Source organism: Pseudophryne corroboree, chromosome 2 (genome assembly GCF_028390025.1).
Source record: "Pseudophryne corroboree isolate aPseCor3 chromosome 2, aPseCor3.hap2, whole genome shotgun sequence".
Taxonomy (NCBI): Eukaryota; Metazoa; Chordata; class Amphibia; order Anura; family Myobatrachidae; genus Pseudophryne; species Pseudophryne corroboree.
Genome location: NC_086445.1, coordinates 388246086 through 388255039, shown reverse-complemented (window position 1 = coordinate 388255039; position 8954 = coordinate 388246086).

Below are 8954 nucleotides of genomic sequence, written 5' to 3'. Positions count from 1 at the left end.
TATGTTAGATTATGCCTGCATGCAGGCCAATCTAGCACCGGCGATAGCGACACGCTGGGCCATGCATCACTATCGCTGTGGGGCATACACACGGAGAGATCTGTGCTTAACTTCAAAGGAATCTAGTCAGATTACTTAGAATTTAAGCACTGATTTCTCCGTGTGTACCCCCTATCCACTAGTATTTCGTAGCGACAATGGATGAGAATTCACGGGTCACAAAATAGAACACTTCCTGATATGACTTGGTATAGAGCACCACAAGACAGTACACTACACACCAGAACAGAATGGGGTAGCTGAGAGAAAGAATAGGACTCTGACAGAAATGATCAGATGTATGTTAACAGATTCAGTATTACCTGACAAATACTGGGGTGAAGCCATAATGGCAGACACATACTTACAGAACAGATTATTCTCAAGAACAGTGGAGAAAACCCCATATGAATTATGGCATCTTTGGATGTAAAGTATTTGTGTACATTCCAGCAGAAAGACATAGTAAACTGCAGAACCGCGCAGTAGAAGGAATCCTCATTGGATACAGTGAATATTCCAAAGGATTCAGAATTCTGAGCTCAAAGACAGATAAGATAACCATAAGCAATAGTGTGGTCTTTGTGGAGGAACTAAGAAATTAAGTGATGATTCCAGCAGATCTGGATAAAGAAGACAACGCTGACTCTAGTGACACCATCACAACAGATGCTGACCAAGAGGTCAGCCAGATACAAGATACCAAAGGTATGCAGGAGCACATGACAGATGAAGTAAGGTGCTCGACCAGAGAGAACAAAGGCAAAGCACCAGTGTGTCTCTCATATAAGCTAGCAGCATTAGTATATGTGAACCCACATCCTGGGAAGAAGTATCTGACTTACCAGAAAGGGAAGTTGAAAAATGGATAGAAGCAGCAAAAGAAGAACTGAAATCCATGCATGACAATCAGACATGGACACTAAAGGCCCATATAGACGGGCCGATGTGGGAGAGATGTGTGCTGAGCGAACCGTTCAGCACAAATCTCTCCCGCCGCTCAGTACAGCGCAATCTGTGCTGAGCGTGCGGGGGGAGATGGGGGGGACGCTCATTTCACCCAGCGGGTGAAGTGAGCGACCCGCTAGATTGGCCTGCACGGCAGGCCAATCTAGCACCAGCGATAGCGATGCGCGGGGCTGCGCATCGCTATCGCTGTTAGTGCTACATACGGAGCGATGTTGCTGAAAATCTAAGCAATCTAGTCAGATTGCTTAGATTATCGCTCCGTGTGTACCCCCCTTAACAGAACTGCCAGCAGGTAGAAGAACCATAGGCAGCAAATGGACATTCAAAGTGAAATACAACACAGATGGAAAAGTTGAGAGATAAAAGGTCAGATTAGTAGCCAAAGGATATTTCCAAAAATATGGAGAGGACTATGTAGAGACATTTGTTCCAGTAGTAAAGCACACAACCATCAGGACATTACTTACAGTAGTAGCTGCAAAGGATATACAAGTAAGACACTTCGATGTAAAGACAGGGGCCCTCATTCCGAGTTGATCGCTCGCAAGGCGATTTTAGCAGAGTTACACACGCTAAGCCGCCGCCTACTGGGAGTGAATCTTAGCTTCTTAAAATTGCGACCGATGTATTCGCAATATTGCGATTACAAACTACTTAGCAGTTTCAGAGTAGCTTCAGACTTACTCGGCATCTGCGATCAGTTCAGTGCTTGTCGTTCCTGGTTTGACATCATAAACACACCCAGCGTTCGCCCAGACACTCCTCCGTTTCTCCGGCCACTCCTGCGTTTTTTCCGGAAACGGTAGCGTTTTTAACCACACGCCCATGAAACGCCGTGTTTCCGCCCAGTAACACCCATTTCCTGTCAATCACATTACGATCGCCGGAGCGAAGAAAAAGCCGTGAGTAAAAATACTATCTTCATTGTTAAATTACTTGGCGCAGTCGCAGTGCGAATATTGCGCATGCGTACTAAGCGGAATTTCACTGCGATGCGATGAAATATACCGAGCGAACGACTCGGAATGAGGGCCAGTATTCTTACATGGTGAGCTAAAGGAGGATATTTACATGGAACAGCCACCAGGTTTTAAAGACCCTGGGGGAAATTTACTAAGCTCCCGATTTTGACCGAGATGCCGTTTTTTCATCAAAGTGTCATCTCGGTAATTTACTAAACTCAAATCACGGCAGTGATGAGGGCATTCGTAATATTTTGAAGTCCTAGGAAAAAAATCACGAATGAATACACCATCGGTCAAAACGCGGCTGTTTAAGTATGAATCTCGGTCATTTACTAAGAAGTGCAAAGCAAAAAAAAAAACAAACACTGCCGTGAAAAATTACAACTCGTAAAAAAGTGCTAAAAAAAAACAGACCTTTATTTTTTATTCGTGATTGGATAGGCATGCACGGATCCATGAGATCCGTGCATGTATATCAGTGGGAAGGGGTGGGAAAGTGCTTATTTTTTCAAAAAAAATTGCGTGGGGTCCCCGCTCCTAAGCATAACCAGCCTCGGGCTCTTTGAGCCGATCCTGGTTGCAGAAATATGGGGAAAAAATTGACAGGGGTTCCCCCATATTTAAGCAACCAGCATCGGGCTCTGCGCCTGGACCAGGTTCCAAAAATACGGGGGACAAAAAGAGTAGGGGTCCCCCGTATTTTTAAAACCAGCACCGGGCTCCACTAGCTGGACAGATAATGCCACAGCCGGGGGTCACTTTTATATAGTGCCCTGCGGCCGTGGCATCAAAAATCCAACTAGTCACCCCTGGCCGGGGTACCCTGGGGGAGTGGGGACCCCTTCAATCAAGGGGTCCCCCCCCCAGCCACCCAAGGGCCAGGGGTGAAGCCCGAGGCTGTCCCCCCCCATCCAATGGGCTGCGGATGGGGGGGCTGATAGCCTTTGTTGTAAAAGAAAATATATTGTTTTTAGTAGCAGTACTACAAGTCCCAGCAAGCCTCCCCCGCATGCTGGTACTTGGAGAACCACAAGTACCAGCATGCGGCGGAAAAACGGGCCCGCTGGTACCTGTAGTACTACTACTAAAAAAATACCCAAAAAAACACAAGACACACACACCGTGAAAGTATAATTTTATTACATACATACACACATACATACATACTTACCTTATGTTCCCACGCAGGTCGGTCCTCTTCTCCAGTAGAATCCAAGGGGTACCTGTTAAAGAAATTATACTCACGAGATCCAGGGGTCCAGGGTCCTCGGGGAATCCAGGTGTAATCCACGTACTTGAAAAAAATAACAAAACGGACACCCGAGCCACGCACTAAAAGGGGACCCATGTTTGCACATGGATCCCCTTTTCCCGACTGCCAGAAACCCACTCTGACTGATGTCTAAGTGGGTTTCTTCAGCCAATCAGGGAGTGCCACGTTGTAGCACTCTCCTGATCGGCTGTGTGCTCCTGTACTGAGTGACAGGCGGCACACGGCAGTGTTACAATGTTGCGCCTATGCGCTCCATTGTAACCAATGCTGGGAACTTTCTGCCCTGCGGTTGACCTAAAGTGACGTCACCGCTGAGCAGAAAGTTCCCAGCATTGGTTACAATGGAGCGCATAGGCGCTACATTGTAACACTGCCGTGTGCCGCCTGTCACTCAGTACAGGAGCACACAGCCGATCAGGAGAGTGCTACAACGTGGCACTCCCTGATTGGCTGAAGAAACCCACTTAGACATCAGTCAGAGTGGGTTTCTGGCAGTCGGGAAAAGGGGATCCATGTGCAAACATGGGTCCCCTTTTAGTGCGTGGCTCGGGTGTCCGTTTTGTTATTTTTTTCAAGTACGTGGATTACACCTGGATTCCCCGAGGACCCTGGACCCCTGGATCTCGTGAGTATAATTTCTTCAACAGGTACCCCTTGGATTCTACTGGAGAAGAGGACCGACCTGCGTGGGAACATAAGGTAAGTATGTATGTATGTATGTATGTGTGTATGTATGTAATAAAATTATACTTTCACGGTGTGTGTGTCTTGTGTTTTTTTGGGTATTTTTTTAGTAGTAGTACTACAGGTACCAGCGGGCCCGTTTTTCTGCCGCATGCTGGTACTTGTGGTTCTCCAAGTACCAGCATGCGGGGGAGGCTTGCTGGGACTTGTAGTACTGCTACTAAAAACAATATCTTTTCTTTTACAACAAAGGCTATCAGCCCCCCCATCCGCAGCCCATTGGATGGGGGGGACAGCCTCGGGCTTCACCCCTGGCCCTTGGGTGGCTGGGGGGGGGGACCCCTTGATTGAAGGGGTCCCCACTCCCCCAGGGTACCCCGGCCAGGGGTGACTAGTTGGATTTTTGATGCCACGGCCGCAGGGCACTATATAAAAGTGACCCCCGGCTGTGGCATTATCTGTCCAGCTAGTGGAGCCCGGTGCTGGTTTTAAAAATACGGGGGACCCCTACTCTTTTTGTCCCCCGTATTTTTGGAACCAGGACCAGGCGCAGAGCCCGATGCTGGTTGCTTAAATATGGGGGAACCCCTGTCATTTTTTTTCCCATATTTCGGCAACCAGGATCGGCTCAAAGAGCCCGAGGCTGGTTATGCTTAGGAGGGGGGACCCCACGCAATTTTTTTTAAAATATTTGACAGTGTTTAATTTAAAAAAAACAAAAAAAATGAACCCCAGCACGGATCACACAGATCCGGCCGAGATTCATTGTAAAAAAGTCGGCAGTGTTTTGCTAATCACTGCCGTAAAAATAGAAAAAAAACCACGAATGACATCGACATCGGAACAAAAGAAAAACCCGAATACGACAGCTTAGTAAATTAGTCGTAATCAATTCAAAAAGTTGCAGTTTTACACTTTCGATGTCATTCGTGATTGAACTTTGACCTGAAACGGGAAAATACGAATCTTAGTAAATTTACCCCCCTGAAGGACCAGACCTAGGGGTAAATTTACTAAGCTCCCGATTTTGACCGAGATGCCGTTTTTTCATCAAAGTGTCATCTCGGTAATTTACTAAGCAATAATCACGGCAGTGATGAGGGCATTCGTAATATTTTGAAGTCCTAGGAAAAAAATCACGAATGAATACACCATCGGTCAAAACGCGGCTGTTTAAGTATGAATCTCGGTCATTTACTAAGAAGTGCAAAGCAAAAAAAAAACAAACACTGGCGTGAAAAATTACAACTCGTAAAAAAGTGCTAAAAAAAAACAGACCTTTTTTTTTTATTCGTGATTGGATAGGCATGCACGGATCCATGAGATCCGTGCATGTATATCAGTGGGAAGGGGTGGGAAAGTGCTTATTTTTCAATTATTGTTAATTTTTTTTTTTTAATTAAACACTGTAAAATTTATAAAAAAAATTGCGTGGGGTCCCCCCTCCTAAGCATAACCAGCCTCGGGCTCTTTGAGCCGATCCTGGTTGCAGAAATATGGGGAAAAAATTGACAGGGGTTCCCCCATATTTAAGCAACCAGCATCGGGCTCTGCGCCTGGTCCTGGTTCCAAAAATACGGGGGACAAAAAGAGTAGGGGTCCCCCGTATTTTTAAAACCAGCACCGGGCTCCACTAGCTGGACAGATAATGCCACAGCCGGGGGTCACTTTTATATAGTGCCCTGCGGCCGTGGCATCAAAAATCCAACTAGTCACCCCTGGCCGGGGTACCCTGGGGGAGTGGGGACCCCTTCAATCAAGGGGTCCCCCCCCCCAGCCACCCAAGGGCCAGGGGTGAAGCCCGAGGCTGTCCCCCCCCATCCAATGGGCTGCGGATGGGGGGGCTGATAGCCTTTGTTGTAAAAGAAAAGATATTGTTTTTAGTAGCAGTACTACAAGTCCCAGCAAGCCTCCCCCGCATGCTGGTACTTGGAGAACCACAAGTACCAGCATGCGGCGGAAAAACGGGCCCGCTGGTACCTGTAGTACTACCACTAAAAAAATACCCAAAAAAACACAAGACACACACACCGTGAAAGTATAATTTTATTACATACATACACACATACATACATACTTACCTTATGTTCCCACGCAGGTCGGTCCTCTTCTCCAGTAGAATCCAAGGGGTACCTGTTGAAGAAATTATACTCACGAGATCCAGGGGTCCAGGGTCCTCGGGGAATCCAGGTGTAATCCACGTACTTGAAAAAAATAACAAAACGGACACCCGAGCCACGCACTAAAAGGGGACCCATGTTTGCACATGGATCCCCTTTTCCCGACTGCCAGAAACCCACTCTGACTGATGTCTAAGTGGGTTTCTTCAGCCAATCAGGGAGTGCCACGTTGTAGCACTCTCCTGATCGGCTGTGTGCTCCTGTACTGAGTGACAGGCGGCACACGGCAGTGTTACAATGTAGCGCCTATGCGCTCCATTGTAACCAATGCTGGGAACTTTCTGCTCAGCGGTGACGTCACTTTAGGTCAACCGCAGGGCAGAAAGTTCCCAGCATTGGTTACAATGTAGCGCATAGGCGCTACATTGTAACACTGCCGTGTGCTGCCTGTCAGTTAGGACAGGAGCACACAGCCGATCAGGAGAGTGCTACAACGTGGCGCTCCCTGATTGGCTGAAGAAACCCACTTAGCCATCAGTCAGAGTGGGTTTCTGGCATTCGGGGAAAGGTGACCCATGTGAAAACATGGGTCCCCTTTCAGTTCGTGGCTCTGCTCTGCGTTTTGTTTTTTTATTCAAGTACCTGGATTATAAATGGATGCGACGAGGACCCTGGGCCCCTGGATCTCGTGAGTATAATTTATTCAACAAGTACCCTTGGATTCTACTGGACAAGTGGACCGACCTGCGTGGGAACATAGGTAAGTATGTATGTATGTATGTTTGTGTGTATGTATGTAATAAAATTATACTTTCAAGGTGTGTGTGTCTTGTGTTTTTTGGGGTATTTTTTTAGTGGTAGTACTACAGGTACCAGCGGGCCCGTTTTTCCGCCGCATGCTGGTACTTGTGGTTCTCCAAGTACCAGCATGCGGGGGAGGCTTGCTGGGACTTGTAGTACTGCTACTAAAAACAATATCTTTTCATTTACATCAAAGGCTATCAGCCCCCCCATCCGCAGCCCATTGGATGGGGGGGGACAGCCTCGGGCTTCACCCCTGGCCCTTGGGTGGCTGGGGGGGGGGGACCCCTTGATTGAAGGGGTCCCCACTCCCCCAGGGTACCCCGGCCAGGGGTGACTAGTTGGATTTTTGATGCCACGGCCGCAGGGCACTATATAAAAGTGACCCCCGGCTGTGGCATTATCTGTCCAGCTAGTGGAGCCCGGTGCTGGTTTTAAAAATACGGGGGACCCCTACTCTTTTTGTCCCCCGTATTTTTGGAACCAGAACCAGGCGCAGAGCCCGATGCTGGTTGCTTAAATATGGGGGAACCCCTGTCATTTTTTTACCCATATTTTTGCAACCAGGATCGGCTCAAAGAGCCCGAGGCTGGTTATGCTTAGGAGGGGGGACCCCACGCAATTTTTTTTTTTAATTTTACAGTGTTTAATTAAAAAAAAAAAAAAATTGAACCCCAGCACGGATCACACAGATCCGGCCGAGATTAATTGTAAAAAAGTCGGCAGTGTTTTGCTAATCACTGCCGTAAAAAACACAAAAAAAACACGAATGACATCGACATCGGAAGAAAAGAAAAACCCGAATACGACAGCTTAGTAAATTAGTCGTAATAAATTCAAAAAGTTGCAGTTTTACACTTTCGATGTCATTCGTGATTGAACTTTGACCTTTTTCCGAAAATTACGAATGTTAGTAAATTTACCCCCTAGTGTGCAAGCTCTAGAAGAGTATATAGTATATGTTCTGAAGCAGGCAGGAAGAGCCTGGAACACAAAAATAAATGAAGTACTCATACAGGAAGACTTTGTGAGAATAAAGCAGATCCCTGCTTATATGTCAAGGAAATAGCTGACAGGTGTATCTACCTGTTAATCTATGTAGACAATCTTGTAGTATGTTTCGAGCAAGAAGGGGATAAAGTGGAATTACTGCAAATTCTGAATAAGGAATTCGAAACAAAAGACCTAGGAAATATAACACACTATTTAGGTATTCATATAGCAAGAGAAGAAAATGGCGATTTTACCTTAAACCAGAAACAAAAGATACAGGAAGCCATTAAGGAGTTTGGGATGCAAGATGCAAAGCCGGCAAGTACTTCCATAGAGAACAACTACATAAAGGAAATGTACAATGAAGGTACACCATTACCAGACAATGCCCAATACTGAAAGGCAATAGGAAAATTGCTGTATGTTGCCACTATTATCAGACCTGACATCACTACAGCAGTAGCAATTCTAAGCAGAAAGGTCTCCAAACCACGTCAGATGGACTGGAATGCCATTAAAAGGGTAATACGTTACTTAAAGGAACCATCAGCATAGGACTTAGGGGGTCATTCCGACCCGATCGCACGTAACACTTTTTTGCAGCCATGCGATCAGGTCGGAACTGCGAATGTGCTGCGGCCGCAATGCGCAGGCGCGCTGTTACCCGGCGAGGGCCGTTGCTGGGCAACGACAAGAACTACGAAGAAAGACTTTGCAGCGGTGAACGCAAGAAGATTGACAGGCAGAAGGTGGATCCGGGAGTCAACTGACCATTTTCGGGGAGTGGTGAGTCCAATGCAGGCGTGTCAAGGCGTTTGGAGGGAGGATGTCTGACGTCAATTCCGGTACCTGACAGACTGAAGTGATCGCAGTGGGTAAGTCCAGACCTACTCCTAAACTGCACAAAATGTTTTTGCATAGCTCGGCTGCACAAGCGAACGCAGCCTTGCTATGCAAAAATACACTCCCCTATAGGCGGCAACTATCTGATCGCACGACAGCTAAAAACAGCTACCATGTGATTAACTCAGAATGAGGGCCTTAAATTTCCATCAAGCAGAAAGTGTAATCTGATCGGATATGTGGATGCAGATTGGGCTGGAGACTCTA